General features: G+C 39.2%; 1 protein-coding gene and 1 non-coding gene across 6 annotated transcripts in view; both read left to right on the top strand.

Annotated features, from left to right (window-relative positions):
- CPEB3 (cytoplasmic polyadenylation element binding protein 3) overlaps positions 1–18,460 on the top strand; it is a 193,087-nt gene that overhangs the window by 26,048 nt on the left and 148,579 nt on the right. The window contains exon 1 of one of the 5 annotated variants that reach the window (XM_061162182.1): positions 15,448–15,557. The exons of 3 other annotated variants lie outside the window; for them this stretch is intronic. The gene's annotated coding sequence lies outside the window, so the exon portion shown is untranslated. Of the gene's footprint in view, positions 1–15,447; positions 15,558–17,583; positions 17,765–18,460 lie in introns of those variants that run through there. One more of the 5 variants, XM_061162181.1, reaches the window with a different exon arrangement.
- On the top strand, positions 7,148–7,219 carry TRNAC-GCA (transfer RNA cysteine (anticodon GCA)). Its single transcript has one exon. It is a non-coding gene; the product is annotated as a tRNA-Cys (tRNA).

Genomic DNA, 18,460 nt, shown 5'->3' with positions numbered 1-18,460 from the left:
AAGAGCAATATTGCATAGGAACCTGGAATGTTAGGTCCATGAATCAAGGCAACTTGGAAGTGGTCAAACAGGAGATGGCAAGAGTGAACATCGACATTTTAGGAATCAGTGAACGAAACTGGACTGGAATGGGTAAATTTAACTCAGGTAACCATTATATCTACTGCTGTGGGCAAGAATTCCTTAGAAGAAATGGAGTAGCCATCATAGTCAACAAGAGTCCGAAATGCAATACTTGGATGCAATCTCAAAAATGACAGAATGATCTCTGATCATTTCCAAGGCAAACTATTCAATATCACAGTAATCTAGTCTGTGCCCCGACCAGTAATGCTAAATAAGCTGAACAGTTCTATGAAGACCTACAAGACCTTCTAGAACTAACACCAAAAAGATGTCCTTTTCATTATAGGGGACTGGAATGCAAAAGAAGTCAAGAAATACCTGAAGTAACAGGCAAATTTGCCCTTGGAGTACAAAATGAAGCAGGGCAAAGGTTAGTAGAGTTTTGCCAAGAGAACGCACTGGTTATAGCAAACATCCTCTTGCAACAACACAAGAGAAGACTGTACACATGGACATCACCAGGTGGTCAATACCGAAATCAGATTGATTATATTCTTTGCAGTCAAAGATGGAGAAGCTCTATACAGCCAGCAGAAACAAGACTGGGACGTGACTGTGGCTCAGAACATGAACTCCTATTGCCTAATTCAGACTTAAATTGAAGAAAGTACGGAAAACCACAAGACCATTCAGATATGACCTAAATCAAATCCCTGATGATTTTATAGTGGAAGTGACAAACAGATTCAAGGGATTAGATCTATCAGACAGAGTGCCTGAAGAACTATGGACGGAGGTTCTTGACATTGTACAGGAGGCAGGGATCAAGACCATTTCCAGGAAAAAGAAATGCAAAAAGGCAAAATGGTTGTCTGAGGAGGCCTTACAAATAGCTGTGAAAAGGAAAGGAGTGAAAGGCAAAGGAGAAAAGGAAAGATATACCCATTTGAATGCAGAGTTCCAAAGAATAGCAAAGAGAGATAAGAAAGCCTTCCTCAGTGATTAATGCAAAGGAATAAAGGAAAACAATAAAATGGGAAAGACTAGAGATCTCTTCAAGAAAATTAGAGATACCAGGGGAACATTTCATGCAGAGATGGGCACAATAAAGTACAGAAATGGTATGGACATAACAGAAGCTGAAGATATTAAGAAGAGGTGGCAAGAATACACACAAGAACTATACAAAAAAGATCTTCATGACCCAGATAATCATGACAGTGTGATCACTCACCTAGAACCAGACCTGGAAATCAAATGGGCCTTAGGAAGCATCACTATGAACAAAGCTAGTGGAGATCATGGAATTCCAGTTCAAATCCGAAAAGATGATGCTGTGAAAGTGCTGCACTCAATATGCCAGCAAATTTGGAAAACTCAGTAATGGCCACAGGACTGGAAAAGGTCAGTTTTCACTCCAATCTCAAAGAAAGGCAATGCCAAAGAATGCTCAAACTACCGCTCAATTGTGCTCATTTCACACGCTAGCAAAATAATGCTTAAAATTCTCCAAGCCAGGCTTCAACAATACATGAACCGTGAACTCCCAGATGTTTAAGCTGGATTTAGAAAAGGCAGAGGAACAAGAGATCAAATTGCCAACATCCACTGGATTATTGAAAAAGCAAGAGAGTTCTAGAAAAAATCTGCTTCTGCTTTAGTGACTATGCCAAAGCCTTTGACTGTGTGGATCACAACAAACTATGGAAAATTCTTAAACAGATGGGAATACCAGACTTCCTGACCTGCCTCCTGAGAAATATGTATTCAGGTCAGGAAGCAACAGTTAGAACTGGACATGAAACAACAGACTGGTTACAAGTAGGGAAAGGAGTACATTAAGGCTGTATATTGTCACCCTGCTTATTTAACTTATATGCAGAGTACATCATGAGAAACACTGGGCTGGATAAGCACAAGCTGGAATCAAGACTGCCGGGAGAAATGTCAATAACCTCAGATATGCAGATGACACCACCCTTATGGCAGAAAGCGAAGAGGAACTGAGGAGCCTCTTGATGAAAGTGAAAGAAGAGAGGGAAAAAACTGGCTTAAAATTCAACATTCAAAAAATGAAGATCATGGCATCTGGTCCCATCACTTCAGGGCAAATAGATGGGGAAGCAATGGAAACAGTGAGAGACTTTATTTTGAGGGGGCTTCAAAATCACTGCAGATGGTGACTGCAGCCAAGAAATTAAAAGACACTTACTCCTTGGAAGGAAAGTTATGACCAACCTAGACAGCATATTAAAAAGCAGAGACATTAGTTTGCCAACAAAGGTCCATCTAGTGAAAGCTATGGTTTTCCAGTAGTCATGTATGGATGTGAGAGTTGGACTGTAAAGAAAGCTGAGCACCAAAGAATTGATGCTTTTGAACTGTGGTGTTGGAGAAGACTCTTGAGAGTCCCTTGGACTGCAAGAAGATCCAACCAGTCCAACCTACAGGAAATCAGTCCTGAATATTCATTGGAAGGACTGATGTTGAAGCTGAAACTCCAATCCTTTGGCCACCTGATGTGAAGAGCTGACTCGTTTGAAAAGACCCTGCTGCTGGGAAAGATTGAAGGTGGGAGGAGAAGGGCATGACAGAGGATGAGATGGTTGGATGGCATCATAGACTCAATGGACATGAGTTTGAGTAAACTCTGGGAGTTGGTGATGGACAGGGAAGTCTGGCATCCTGCAGTCCTTGGGGTCGCCAAGAGTTGGACAAGAATGAGCAACTGGACTGAACTGAATTGAGGGCAAGAGACTCTGCTTGTTTGAGTCACTAATTAGAAGACAATTTAGAGTCAGACAGACCTGAAATTAAGTCCTAGTTCAAACTAATTTTGTTACTTCGGACAGGTAAATCACCTAAGTTTCCATTTTCTTGTCTCAAATTAGGGACAATAACAGTACTTACTGCATAGATTTATTACGTGGGTTAAATGAACTAATAAGCAGAAAGCGTTTGGCACATTGTGTATGTGCCATAAATGTTACCTCTTATTACAAGGCTCCTTGCAAGAGTCTGTACCTGTTTTTGAGGGAGAACAGAGGCATGAGTTCTAGTGCCTTCTCTTAAAAAACTTAGAGTTCTGGTTGAGGAGTTAACATAATTATACCAGAAAAGGTAAATAGAAATGCACAGCTATAAATGTGTGGTACAGATTAATGCTCTTTTTAGGAAATGGGGTTTGAACCTAGCCCCAAAGAAAGGTAAAATTAGAATAAGTAGAGAGGATGAGAAGGGTACACCATATGGGACCAGTAGCATCAGTAGAGTTCAGTAGACATATTCACCTGGAGAAGCGGGGCCAATGCTATCTAATAACATAGGTTTGGATTAGGAGGGGAGAGTTCTAAATACTAAGGTAAATGTTTGCTCTTGCCCAATAGATAACTATGAGTGATGTGGTGAAACTTGAACATGAAATTTTCCAGCTGGCAATTGGAATGCTTTTGGGAAAATGCTTAAAGCTGTAGCTAAACCTTTGGGGATGGAGGTTGAAATTCTGGAAGCTGGTGATACTTCTGCAGCAGCTCCTCAAGAGGTGCCTGTTGACTCCAGTCTAATGAGGGCAACTCGTGAACAGCATTTAAAGTGAAATGGGGAAGCTGTCAGGAGATTTGAAGAACAACTTAAAAGATTAGGTAGGGTTTGCTTTTTTGAAGTCTTCTGAAAGAGCTCATGGCCTTTCACAATAGTATTTTAAAATGAAAAATTTAAATATAAAATGGCAGTTATTTTAGGGGAAGAATAACTAACTCATATAAAGATTAATTATATTTTCTGAAATCATTCTGCAATTTTTGCAGTCTCCAGAAGGTTCTTGTAAGTGAGTTACCATGACAAGAGAAGGAAAATGATGAGGCTGTAGTTGACTGAAGGAAGGTGCGTGCATGTTCCATCGTTCAGTCGTGTCCAACTCTTTCCCGCCCTGTGGACTGTAGCTGGCCAGGCTCCTCTGTACATGGGATGAAGGAAGGTATGCTGTATCAAAAACAGTTTGTAGAGGAGAGTACCTTGTGGTTCAGTTCAGTTCAGTCCAGTTCAGTCGCTCAGTCATGCCTGACTCTCTGTGACCCCATGAATCGCAGCACGCCAGGCCTCCCTGTCCATCACTAACTCCCGGAGTTTACTCAAACTCATGCCCATCGAGTTGGTGATGCCATCCAGCCATCTCATCCTCTGTCGTCCCCTTCTCCTCCTGCCCTCAATCCCTCCCAGCATCAGGGTCTTTTCAAACAAGTCAACTCTTCGCATCAGGTGGCCAAAGTATTGGAGTTTCAGCTTCAGCATCAGTCCTTCCAGTGAACACCCAGGACTGATCTCCTTCAGGATGAACTGGTTGGATCTCCTTGCAGTCCAAGGGACTCTCAAGAGTCTTCTCCAACACCACAGTTCAAAAGCATCAATTTTTCGGCGCTCAGCTTTCTTCACAGTCCAACTCTCACATCCATACATGACCACTGGAAAAACCATAGCCTTGACCAGATGGACCTTTGTTGGCAAAGTAATATCTGTGCTTTTTAATATGCTCTCTAGGTTGGTCATAACTTTCCTTCCAAGGAGTAAGCATCTTTTAATTTCATGGCTGCAGTCACCACCTGCAGTGATTTTTGGAGCCTAAAAAAATAAAGTCTGACACTGTTTCCACTGTCTGTCTGTCTATTTCCCATGAGTTGATGGGACAAGATACCATGATCTTAGTTTTTTGAATGTGGTTAGGAGGCTCAATTTGCCATTGGATAAAATCTAAAAATAGTTTGGGTTGGTTTTTTAAGAAAACAAATTTAGTTCCTGTTTATAAATTTTTGATGCATAAAACTTTTTATGTAAAATATCTTGGTCTACTGAACATTATTCAGACCCAAGATTAACATGGGTACTTGAAATATTTATGAATATTTGGGGTTTTTTATTGAAATATAATTGCATATAACATTATATTACTTTCATGTGTATAACATAATGGTTTGATATTTGATCATTGCAAAATGATCACCACAATAAATCTAGTTAACATTCATCATCACTAATAGTTAAAATTTTTTTTCTTGTGATGGGAACTTTAAAGATCTATTTTCTTAGCTACTTTCGAATATACAATACAGTCTTATTAACCATAATCCCTGTGCTATATATTACATTTTATAACTAGAGGTTTGTACCTTTTGGCAACCTCCATGAATATTAGGTTTTAGATTTAGTACGGTTGAAGTCTAGAAACATAGGGAACATAGATGAAGTCTGCTCATCTTTTTTTCTCTAACAGAATACATGTGCTCAGTTTCTAAGTCGTCTCTGATTCTTGATGACCCCATGGACTGTAGCCCACCAGGCTCCTCTGTCTAAGGGATTTTCCAAGCAAGAATACTGGAGTGGGTTGCCATTTCCTCCTCCAAGGGATCTTGTTGACCCAGGGATCGAACCCACGTCTCCTGCTTCTCCTGCATTGGCAGGCGGATTCTTTACCACTGAGCCATCTGGAAACGCACACGTACACATTTACATGTCATTCTTTGAAATGAAATCTCCAACAAACATAGGATGTAAGTACATAACCATATCTTTACTATTTCGTCATCACATGAAATTATGATAAAGAAGAACGATAAAGTAGTAAACATTAGGATGCTCAAAGAGACTTAATCTTATTTGCTAAATCAAAAGAGTAGAGACATCTTTCTACATTAGGTTATTGTCAGAACAGTAACTATATTATTTTTTGTCACTCAGTCCTGTGTCAGACTCTTTGAGACCCCATGGATTGCATACGCTATTCATACACTATTTTCGTATTAGAAGCGTAATTCTTTAGGAAATACAAACTGCTGAAGCTTAAAAATTTTGCTAATATGTATCAGATGCTTTAATGCTATACCTTTAATCAAGTCCTGTTTTCTTTAGAAATATAACTTTAAGGAAACAGAAGTTTGGAAAATAATGAAAATTTATAAACAAATGTCCTACAACAGGAGAAAGGGTAAATTAATCTCACCAAATTTTAGTATGGAATATCTTCATTAAACATTAAATATCGTGTCTTTAAACTAGTGTTTTTGAAATGCCTTTAATGGCAAGAGAATTTCGCTTCATCTAAAGTTAAGGAAGTACTTTCAGTTTCTAGATTGAAGTACAATATATTTTCTCCTTTGATTTATCTCTACATTACAGGCCTGGAGCCTGAATTCCAAAGATGAATATGGTCCTGATCCTGGAGCTTTTGGAGGAAAGACAGATGTGTAAACAGATAATACTCAAATATGAAGAATATTATGATAGAGATATGTGTGTGGGACAGAGGTGTATATAAAGAAAGGAGTGGGCACTTTTGCCTACATGGTCAGGGTCAGCTGTCTTGGGTGAGTAGGAACAGGTTATCAAGAGGTACAAAGGTATTTCAGGCAGAAGGAATATGTGCATAGGCATTATACTACACAGCACAGGCCATCCAGGGACCTGTAGCAGTAATTTGGTATGGCTGGGAAGAAGAGTAGAAGATTAAGGTTGTATTGTATCCTCTTGGCAAGGGAAAAGTAATTAGAGTTTAGAAAGGGGCATAAAATGGTAAAACTGTGAATGATTACTCAGGCTTTAGTGTGGAGGCCACATTTGGAAGAGTGCTTATGAGAGACATTCCCTAGAGAAGGAAATGGCAACCCACTCCAGTATTCTTGCCTGTAAAATCCCATGGACAGAGGAGCCTGGCAGGTTACAGTCTGGGGGGTCACAAAGAGTCGGACAGGACTGAGTGGCTGAGCACAGCAATGAGAGACATTAGGATGTTACTGCCACAGTTTAGGTGAAACATAGTGTTGCCTGTGACTGCAGAGGGGGAAATGTTAAGCAGAAATTTGAAAGTGAAAGTGGCTCACTTGTGTCCGACTCTTTGCGACCCCATGGACTATACAGTACATGGAATTCTCCAGGCCAGAATACTAGAGAGGGTGGCCATTTCCTTCTCCAGGGTTCTTCCCGACCCAGGGATCGAACCCAGGTCTCCTGCATTGCAGGCGGATTCTTTACCAGCTGAGCCACAAGGGAAGCAGAAATTTAGGAGGCAAAATTAACAAGTTTTAGTGACCAATCCCTGATAGCTCAGTTGGTAAAGTATCTGCCTGCAATGCAGGAGACCCTGGTTCGATTCCTGGGTTGGGAAGATTGCCTAGAGAAGTGATAGGCCACCCATTCCAGTATTCTTGGGCTTCCCTTGTGGAATCAGTCCTGAATATTCATTTGAAGGACTGGTGCTAAAGCTGCAACTCCAATACTTTGCCACCTGATATGAAAAACGGACTCGTTGGAAGAGACCGTGATGCTGGGAAAGATTGAAGGCAGGAGGAGAAGGGGATGACAGAGGATGAGATGGTGGGATGACAGAGGATGAGATAGTTGGATGACATCACTGACTTGATGCACATGAGTTTGAGTAAGCTCTGGGAGTTGGTGATGGACAGGGAAGCCTGGCATCCTGCAGTCCATGGAGTCCCAAAGAGTTGGACATGACTGAGTGACTGGACTGAACTGAACTGAACCCAGTCCAGCATTCTTGGGCTTCCCTTGTGGCTCAGCTGGTATAGACTCTGCCTGCAATGCAGGAGACCTGGGTTCGATCCCTGGGTTGAAAAGATCCCCTAGAGAAGGGAAAGGCTACCCACTCCAGTATTCTGGCCTGAAGAATTTCATGGACTACACAGTGCATGGGGTCTTAAAGAGTTGGACACAACTGAGCAACTTTCACTAGCGACCAATTGGACTTGTCCATCAGTGAGGTGGAAGAGAAAGGACGAAATCATGTCCAGATTCTTAACTTGATTGACTACATGGATGGTGGCACCATTTAACAGGATTTAGATAAGTAAACCAGGAATGTAGGCAGAAGCACATTTGTGGGAGAAGTGCTATAGGATCCTAAGAGAAGTTGTTGCTTAAATAGTGGTTTGGAGCTTAGTAAAAAGATTTGTTCTGGAAACCTAGATACTGGGGAACTCAGTTTTCCAGTTCATGAATGTAACACTTTCTTTTGGAGAGAGCAGAATTAGGAGAACTCTGGGAGAAACTGTATTTAGAGGCCAAGAGAACTGAGAATAAACTTCAGAAGTGAAGAACCAGGAGAGCAGTATCTTCACAGACAATGGATATTGTATTAGTTTGCTACTGCTCTGTAACAAAGTACCACAAGCGTAATGGCTTAAAGAAACTCCATTCATTTATTAATTTATAGTTCTTTATGACTGGAGTTCTCTGTTTAGGGTGTCAGATTCACTTTGAGGTTCATTCTTCATGTTGGCTGAATTGCCTTTGCAGGACTAGGGTTCCTGTTTTCCTTCTAGCTTGGATCTTTGGAGGGCCACCTTAGAATTCTGCCTACTACAAGAGTGTTATGAAGGATAAATGGCAAATAAAATAAGAATTGAAAAGTTGTCAGTTGGTCATTGATGAGTAAGATCAGTAGCCAGAGCAATTTTTGTAGGATGGTAGGGCAGAAGCTAGATGCAGTAAATTTAGGGAGTCAACTGGAAGTCAAAGGAAGTAAAGCTTGGATTTAGAGGTTTCTTTTAAGTAGCTTCTCTAGAATGGGAAGGAAAAGCCTGGACATAATTAACTCATGAAATGGATCTCAAGGAAACAAGATAGAATGAACTCTAGACTACAGATGGAGGGATTAATGTGGACTTGTAGGGGAACTCAGCTTCTTTTGAGGCAGGAGGAAAGCAAGTATGGGTGGGAATATGGGTAAATTTGTAAAGAGGGAGGGAGGCAGCTGAGAAATTGAGGAAATTACTGCATAGTATCCTCAGTTTTTCCATAGAGGTTAGAGACAGGGTCAATAAAAAGTAGGTGAAGTTTTGGAATTGCTACTTTGCAGCTAGGTTTTTCATAAAATTGTTAAATGAATGAGTGAACAAAATTAAAACAAATGGACAGAGAGGCAAGAAGCATAAAGAACCCCAGGTGCTCTTCAGAGTGCTCACCAAACCACACCTGAGTCACCTGGCTTCCCTTTGCTCCCTTTCTCTTGTTCCATTCTCAAACTTATTCTGATCTAGAATTGCTTGAGAAGTCCTTCCTCAGATGCTATGGACTTCCTGCATGTAAATTGCCTTAGGCTATGACAATCTTAGAAGTTTTCTAGATGACTTAGGGGATATCTTATTTATCATAGTTGACCAGAATGATTTTTCCTTCCTTAGGCTGTGAGGCCTTTGAAGTCAAGGGATTTTGCTTCGTGTGTGTGTGTGTGCGCCTCTAATACTGGTCTGGCACATAGGAATCCCACCTCCCTCCACTGGCCCCCTAGTTCATTTCTCTAGCTTCAATGACCCAGACTTAAGGCTCCCCTTCCTACTGAGCCAGATTTTGCTGTTTTCTCCTTTACTTTAGAGAAGATAATTAACCTTTGCACATACATGTATATGTTTTTTTTTTTATAATTCTTTTTTTTCATTTATTTTTATTAGTTGGAGGCTAATTACTTTACAATATTGTAGTGGTTTTTGTCATACATTGACATGAATCAGCCATGGATTTACATGTATTCCCCATCCCAATCCCCCCTCCCACCTCCCTCTCCACCCGATTCCTCTGGGTCTTCCCAGTGCACCAGGCCTGATCCCAATACAGTATACTAACGCATATATATGGAATATATGTTTTATACAGTTAAAGAAAGTACAACAAAAAGTGAGCTTCCCTGGTGGCTTAGTCAGTAAAGAATCCGCCTGCAATGCAGGAGACGCAGGTTCGATCCTCAGTCAGGAAGATCCCCTGGAGAAGGGAATGGCTATCCACTCCAGTATTCTTGCCTAGAGAATCCTATGGACAGAGGAGCCTGATGGGCTACAGTCCATAGGGTTGCAAAGAATGGGGCATGATTGAACAACTAACACTTTCACTTTCATAACAGAAAAACAGAAAAGTACAAAAATCATATGTCCTGTTTTCTGAATTTTTAAAGTAAATACACATGTGTAACAGAGTGTGTCATCAGTATCCCCGCAGCCCCCTTTTATATCCCCCATAAATCATTATTTCTCTGCAAAAGTTACCAGTACACTATCTTCTGGACCCATAAATTAGTTTTATTAGAACTTTATATAAGTGGAATTATATATGTTCTTAGATGGCATACTTCTTTCACTTAGCATTGCATTCATGCAGTTCATCTAGGTTGTTCTATAAAGTTGGAGTCTCTTCATTATCTTTGCCTTATGATATTCCATTATATGACTCTATCATGACTTACTTATTCAGTCTGCTATAAATGGATATTTGGGTTGTGTCCAGGTTTGGGCTATTATGAACAATGTTGTTTTGAGCATGTCTTTTGGTAAACATCTGTTGCCATGTTTATTGTGTATATATCTAGATGCAGAATTGCTGGGTCATAAGGTGTGTGGAATGGGCGAATTTTATTCAGATGACCATTATATCTACTGCTGTGGACAAGAATCCCTTAGAAGAAATGGAGTAGCCCTCTGAGTCAGCAAATGAGTCTGAAATGTATTACTTGGGTACAATCTCAAAAACGACAGAATGATCTTGGTTCGTTTCCAAGGCAAGTCATTCGGTGTCATAGTAATCTAAGTCTATGCCTCAACCACTAATGCTGGAGAAGCTGAAGTTGAACAGTTCTATGAAGACCTACAAGATTTCTAGAACTAACACCAAAGAAAGATGTCCTTTTCATCATAGGAGACTGGAGTGCAGAAGTTGGAAGTCAAGAGATACCTGGAGTTAACAGGGAAGTTTGGCCTTAGAATACAAAAAGAAGCAGGGCAAAGGCTAACAGTTTTGCCAAGAGAATGCACGGGTCATAGCAAAGCACCCTCTTCCAACACAAGAGACAATTCTACACATGGACATCACCAGATGGTCAATACCAAAATCAGACTGATTTTATTCTTTGTAGCCAAAGATGGAGAAGCTCTATAGTCAGCAAAAACAAAAAAGGGAGCTGACTGTGGCTCAGATCATGAACTCCTTATCGCCAAATTCAGACTTAAATTGAAGAAAGTAGGAAAAACCACTCAGCCATTCAGGTATGACCTAAATGAAATCCCTTATGATTATATAGTGGAAGTGACAAACAGATTGAAAGGATTAGATCTGATAGAGTACCTGAAGAACTATGGATGGAGGTTCGTAACATTGTACAGGAGGTGGTGATCAAAACCATCCCCAAGAAAAAAAAATGCAAAAAGGCAAAATGGTTGTCTGAGGAGGCCTTACAAATAGCTGAGAAAAGAGCAGCGAAAGGCAAAGGAGTAAAGGAAAGTTAAACTCATCTGAGTTCAGTGTTCCAAAGAATAGCAAGAAGAGATAAGAAAGCCTTTTTAAGTGAACAGTGAAAAGAAATAGAGGAAAATAATGGAATGGGAAAGACTAGAGATCTCTTCAAGAAAATTAGAGATAACAAGGGAACATTTCATGCAGAGATGGGTACAATAAAGGACAGAAATGGTATGGGCATAACAGAAGCTGAAGATATTAAGAAGAGGTGGCAAGAATACACAGAACCATGATGGTGTGATCACTCACCTAGAGCCAGACATCCTGGAGTGTGAAGTCAAGGGGGCCATAGGAAGCATCATTATGAACAAAGCTAGTGGAGGTGATGGAATTCCAGGTGAGCTATTTCAAATCCTAAAAGTTGATGCTGTCAGAGTGCTGCATTCAATATGCCAGCAAATTTAGAAGACTAAGCAATGGCCACAGGACTGGAAAAGGTCAGTTTTCATTCCATTCCCTAAGAAGGGCAATGCCAAAGAATGTTCAAACTGCCACACAATTACACTTATTTCACATACTAGCAAGGTAATGCTCAAAATCTTTCAAGCTATAAGCACTTCAACAGTATGTGAACCAGGAACTTTTAGGTATAGAAGCTGGATTTAGAAAAGGCAGAAGAACCAGACATCCAATTGCCAACATCCGTTGAATCATAAAATAGCAAGAGAATTCCAGAAAAACATCTACTTCTGCTTCATTGACTGTGCTAAAGCCTTTGACTGTGTGGATCACAACAAACTGTGGAAAACAGATGGGAATATCAGACGACCTTACTTGACTCCTGAGAAACCAGTATGCAGGTCAAGAAGAAACAGTTAAAACCAGACATGGAACAATGGACTGGTTCAAAATTGGGAAAGGTGTACGTCAAGGCTGTATACTGTCACCCTGCTTATTTAACTTGTATGCAGAGTACATCATGAGAAATGCTGGACTAGTTTAAGCACAAGCTGGACTCAAGATTGGTGGGAGAAATATCAATAACCTCAGGTAGGCAGATGACACCACCCTTATGGCAGAAAGCAAAGAGGAACTAAAGAGCCTCTTGATGAAGGCGAAAGAAGAAAGTGAAAAAGCTGGTTTAAATCTCAGCTTTCAAAAAACGAAGCTCATGGCATCTGGTCACATCACTTAATTGCAAATAGTTAGGGAAACAATGGAAACAGTAAGAGTGTATTTTCTTGGGCTCCAAAAATCACTGTGGACTGTACTTCAGCCATGAAATTAAAGATGCTTACTCCTTGGAAGAAAAGCTATGACAGACCTAGACATTAGGTTAAATTATTAAAAAGCAGAGACATTACTTTGCTGGCAATGGGCCATATAGTGAAAGCTATGGTTTTTCCAGTAATCATATATGGATGTGAGAACTGGACAATAAAAAAGCTAAAGACTGAAGAATTGATGCTTTCGAACTGTGGTGCTGGAGAAGACTCTTGAGCGTCCCTTAGATTGCAAGGAAACCAAACCAGTCAGTCCTAAAAGAAATAAACCCTGAATATTCATTGGAAGGACTGATGCTAAAACTGAAGCTCCAATACTTTGGCCACCTGATGGGAACAGCCGATTCATTGGAAAAGACCCTGATGCTGGGAAAGATTGAAGGCAGGAAAAGAAGGGATGACAGAGGATGAGGTGGTTGGATGGCATCACCGACTCAATGGACTTGGGTTTGAGCAAACTCCAGGAGATGGTGAAGGACAGGGAAGCCTGGTGTGCTGTATAGTTCATGGGCTCGCAGAGTCGGACACGACTGAATGACTGAACAAGAACGAGAAGGTTATGTCAATATTTGCTGTAATAGATCCTAGTAAATAGTTTTGCAGTGTAGTTGTATAGTTAGTTTCAATTATACTTCCATCAGCAGTGTTTGAGAATGAGTTGCCCTACATCCTTGCAAATATATGGTATTTATGTCTTTTCCAGTTTTTGCCATTTTGGTTGTATTTTGTATTTCTTTGGTGACAAGTGATGTAGAGCACATTTTCATATGCTTTTTGAACATTTGAGTATCTTTTGTTGAAGTCTTTTGCCCATTTTTCTTTGGGATGTTCACTGTTATTAATTTGTAAGAGTTCTTCATGTATTTGAATTATAATTATTTTGAATATTGCATATATTTCTCCTTTCTTTGATTTTTCACTCTGACTTTTGGTAAACAGATGTTCTTAATTAGTTTAGTTTATTAAATTTTTCCTTTATATTTATTGCTTTTGTGACCTGTTGAAAAAATTTTTGCCTACTCTAATGTCATGAAAATATTCTCATATATTCTTTTAAAGACTTTCTTGTTTACCTTTTACATTTAGACCCACAATCCATCTGGAATTGATTTTTGTGTATGGTGTGGTAAGAATGAAGGTCTCTTTTTTGCCATATGGATATTCAGTTGACTCCAGTATCCTTTATTGAAAAGACCATCCTTTCACCACTGCAGTGTTACTGTTTTCAGAAATCTGGTCACCATGTTACAGGAAGGGGGACCCCTTTCAGGGCCTTAGCGTGGGCTCTTGTGTAACATTCGGAAATGAATTGTCCGAAGAAATACGTATGCTGACAAAGCAAGAGCCTTTATTGTTAAAGGGTGCCTGAGTGGAGAGCAGGAGGATAAGGGAACCCCAGAGAATTTACTCTGCCATGTGGCTTATATGTAGTATTATACTTTGTGGTTAGTTTCCGAGTTGTCTATGACCAGTCATCTCTGGTCCATAGTCAGATTCAGGGTCCTTCCTGGTGGCACATTGATCTTTCAGCCAGGATGGGTTCCAGCACAAAGGATTCTGGGATATTGGTTGTCTCCTCACTCTTTTGGCCCCTCCTGAATTCTGGTTAGTTTTTGGAGGCAGCACCATGTTCCTTATTGGGACCTCTTATTGTGGACAACTCAGGCAAGCAGTTATCATTGTGTGTGGCCAAGACAAGTAGTTAGGTCAACAGTTACCTAACAACTATACATTTGTGGATCTGTTTCTGGACTTTTTGGTCCATTTGTCTATTTGCTTATCCTCATGCCAGTAACCACACAATCTAATTACTATTGCTTCATAATAAATCTTGATATCTAGTAGTGTAAGTCCCTCTAAGTTTTTTTGTTTTTTTTCACCTAGGTATTGCTGGCATTCTTGCCCTTTGCATACAATTGTAAATTTAATTCAACAAATATTTACTGAATACCTATTTATTATGTCCTAGGCACAGTGATGTATGTTGCGAATATAGCTGTTAATAAGATAGGCATGGTCCTTCCTTTAGTTGGAGAAGCCACTCACATAGAGATGAGAAGAGGGCCTAGGATAGAGTCCTGAGGAACTCAGTACTTAAAGTCAGCAAAGAAGACTGAGAGACAGCATGAGTGTGCATATGGGAGCAAGCAAATAATACCCCAAAGGTAAGAAAACCAACAAAGAACAACCTGAAGAAACCAAGGGAAGAAGGTCTATCTAGAAAGTGTGGTCAATGTTGCTGCAAGGTCAAGCAAGATAAGACTAACAAAACATCCTTTGGACTTAGCTCTGATTGTCTATTGCTATAATGAAGTAGTTTCTGTGGAGGGCAGGGTGTGTGTCTTTATTAGATTGTAAACTCTTTGATAGGAACAAACTTCCTGGTTTAATTAGTGCTTAATAAATATTATTGCTTGATGATCATCCAATGATCTATATACTACTGAGCATCCTAAGGGCCAAAATGGTTATCTATTTTATACCACTTCCCGTTCTTGCAGCTGATGAAAAAGTTAATTGCTTTTTTAATGTAAATAGAGAATAATTCTAATACTTAATCAAACCTTGGCTATTTTAGATAATCCAAAACCATACTTCATCCATCCATTCATTCATCCATTTATTCATTTATCCAGCAAGTATACATGGAGCACAGAGAAGGCAGTGGCACCCCACTCCAGTACTCTTGCCTAGAAAATCCCATGGACGGAGGAGCCTGGTAGGCTGCAGTCCGTGGGGTCACTAAGAGTCAGACATGACTGAGTGACTTCACTTTCACTTTTCATTTTCATGCATTGGAGAAGGAAATGGCAACCCACTCCAGTGTTCTTGCCTGGAGAATCCCAGGGGCAGGGGAGCCTGGTGGGCTTCCGTCTATGGGGTCGCACAGAGTCAGACACGACTGAAGTGACTTAGCAGCAGCAGCAGCATACATGGAGCAACCACCAGCTACCCAGGACTCCTGAGAATTGTATTGGAGATGTAAGTAGGGAAAGAAAGGAAAAAAGGAAGCCTGGAAAGATGTATTTGACCCAAGTATATCTCAATGAATTAACTTTGCAATAATTGCAAAAATCTCTATTTTTAGAGCTTTCCATGATTATTCAAAAGTAGTCTGTGGTTAAGCTTTGTGACTTAAAGACAAAATTTTAGAAAGTGCTTCCTTTTTGGTTAAATAAAAAACAAGGGTTCAGGAGAGAAGGTCTTTTTTGGGAGTCTTCCTATAATTTATTGTTTGCTTGGTATGTATTTATACCTTGGTATATAAATGTATGAGTCATTTTCTTTTTAAATTTGAGTGTTTGTTTTAGGAATGGAAGAGCAGAGATAGTTCATTTTCAAATACAATAAAATTATGTTAAGTATAGGCAGTGCTAATTTATTTTTGTCATTTATCAAAGGGTCAGAGACCAAAATTTATTTTTCTTCATTGTGTATTATTAGTAGACCTGTACCTGGGTTCGATAAATGCCCAATTAAACCATTTTTAAGTACACCTGAGTAACGATTTTCCACCTTACCAATAAAATCTTGGCATATTAATTTTAAATAATCTTTAAAAATCAATTTCTTAAAACAAGTCTTCATATGGATTTTATGAGGGAACTTTTGTTTTTTTAAACTTTATTGAAGTACTTGAAAATGTAGAAGTTTGGTAGATTAGGGAGGTCTTTAGGAGTAAGATTAACTGAGTTCATCCTTACAGACTCTGGAATGAGTATCGTAAGTATAACACATTGGTGGAGGAAAAATTTTCTTTAGAAAGATAGAGGAAGGAAAAAAAAGGGGGAATACAGTAAGTTCATAGTAGGAATAAGAGGACCATTTATGTAGTTCTTTTAAAAAGAGCTTGTAGTAGATTGATTCAAAATGATTTTTTCTTCTTAAATTGTTTTGTTTTTTCCCTTGGAAATAAGTAGAAATAAAGACTACTGACTGCTGCCAATTGGTAGTCTCTGATAATACTACTTTAGTTCTAATTGGTGAAGAGGGGAAACAGAGAATTAAGGTAGTTTAAAATGATGTTTGACATTTTTAGTTCTTAGTTCAGTCAGCACAGTCATCAAGTGACTTTATTCTGAACCCCTTGCATGAAGGGCATTGAACCAAATCCCACAAGCGATATTACCTTCTGCCTATGTGAGCAAACTGGTAGTTGAAGTATTGCTCTCAAAAGCTATATATAACACCAGTTGATGTTAAGATGTTGTGAGATTCCAGCCTTGGGGTAATGAGGTTAAGATAGGAAAAATGTACATCAGGGGAAAAAAAGTTTTAAAAGAAACTGTATCTACCTTCTGCTTTGAATAAAGATGTCACTGTCCTATGCAGTGAAACAATACACATGTCAAATTATTTTTTAATATTTAACTAAAACACTGTTTTAACTTTAAAGAGTTGAATTTTATTTGATTAATCATTGTATGAATAATGCAAAGTAAACTTTAATTTTGACAAGTAAAATAAGGATGTGAATGATTTAGAGCATATCAGGTAGAATCTTGAAATAAGTGATTTGTACCTTCATTGAAAATCAAATAGAAATCTTGGTGGATAGATAATGTCCAAAATTTATGACTGAAACCTATCTTTAACCTGGCCTCCAAGGTTAATATCATATTTAATATTAAGGTACTTTTCATTTTATAATATTACATGTATTAAGTACGGTCAGATTTTAAGTATCTTTCCTAGTAGTCCATCTCCTCCCTTCTTTATTCTTCCCCACCCCACCTCTTTTGGTGTGCTTGGGTTCCTACTGCTGGCTACCCAGTCATTACCATTCTAATACCATTTAAGGTAGCTCCGCTGGGTTTATTTATTTGAGTCCTGTAATCCAGTTTCTCTTTTAACCTGGCTTCTGAAATCAGTTGACAGACTGGTTTATTTTTCTCTTAACAACTCGTGATTTAGATTGGTTAGGAAGATAAAATGTAATCCGGCACAACCTCTTTCCCTTGGAATCAGTATGTGAAAGGCTTCCTCCTTGCGTGGCTGAGCGTGCTTAAGTCGGGCAGAGTACCTAGTGAAGGACTTCAGCCCCCACAGTTCCCTGTGTGCGCATGCCCTCTCTTCTTACAGTTGTCAAAGTGCTTTTGCCAGAGCGGTCACATAATCAACCTGAAAGAAGAAAATAAATACTGTACACTTTTAAATTTTATCGATCCTTAAAAACTGGACCCTCAAAGGTAACTGCTGCTGAGAATTTGTTACTTGAGATTGGGTGATTGCATGTAAAGGAAGATCTATTGTGTGTGTGGTGGGGGGAGGGGAAGGAGGTATCTATTTCCCGGACTTTGCTGTAAATAAGAAAAAAAGAAAAAAAGACTAACAAAAACCCACCCAAACGGACAGACTGTACAAACAGTTACCGACATTGCATATTACCTTTGTAAATGTTATTTTACTCTATTGCTTATCTTTTGTTTAAAAGGGTCTTATTTATTATAGATGGGTCTTGACCTTGACAGTGAATTTATGCAGAAAGTGAAATTAATGTCTTTAAGAAATGTTAAGAAGAGAAATGGGTGTTCCTAGTATGATACAATTTTTTAAATTAAATATATTCATATTACTTATAGGCTTAAAATAGTCTGAGTCTAGCTTACTTTGTGGCTTTTTTTTGGTATAGGACAGCATTAATTTTTCCACTATAAACATATAGTTTAAAGTGAAGGCATTAACAGAAGGCATTGGTACTAGCATCAGAAAAGCTGAGTGATATTAAAATTATAATCAAATGCATATTTCAGCCATGATGATATGGCTATTGTAAAGACAATTCTAGCCCACTGGGAGAGACTCAAATCCCAGATTATAATGGTTTACTGCAGCACTGCTTAAACCAAGTATAAAAATGTCTCTTTCTATGTCCATTTTCTTTG

Source organism: Dama dama, chromosome 15, assembly GCF_033118175.1.
Source record: "Dama dama isolate Ldn47 chromosome 15, ASM3311817v1, whole genome shotgun sequence".
NCBI lineage: Eukaryota > Metazoa > Chordata > Mammalia > Artiodactyla > Cervidae > Dama > Dama dama.
The sequence above is the reverse complement of the archived record's forward strand: the minus strand, read 5'-3'. Positions and strand labels throughout refer to the sequence as shown.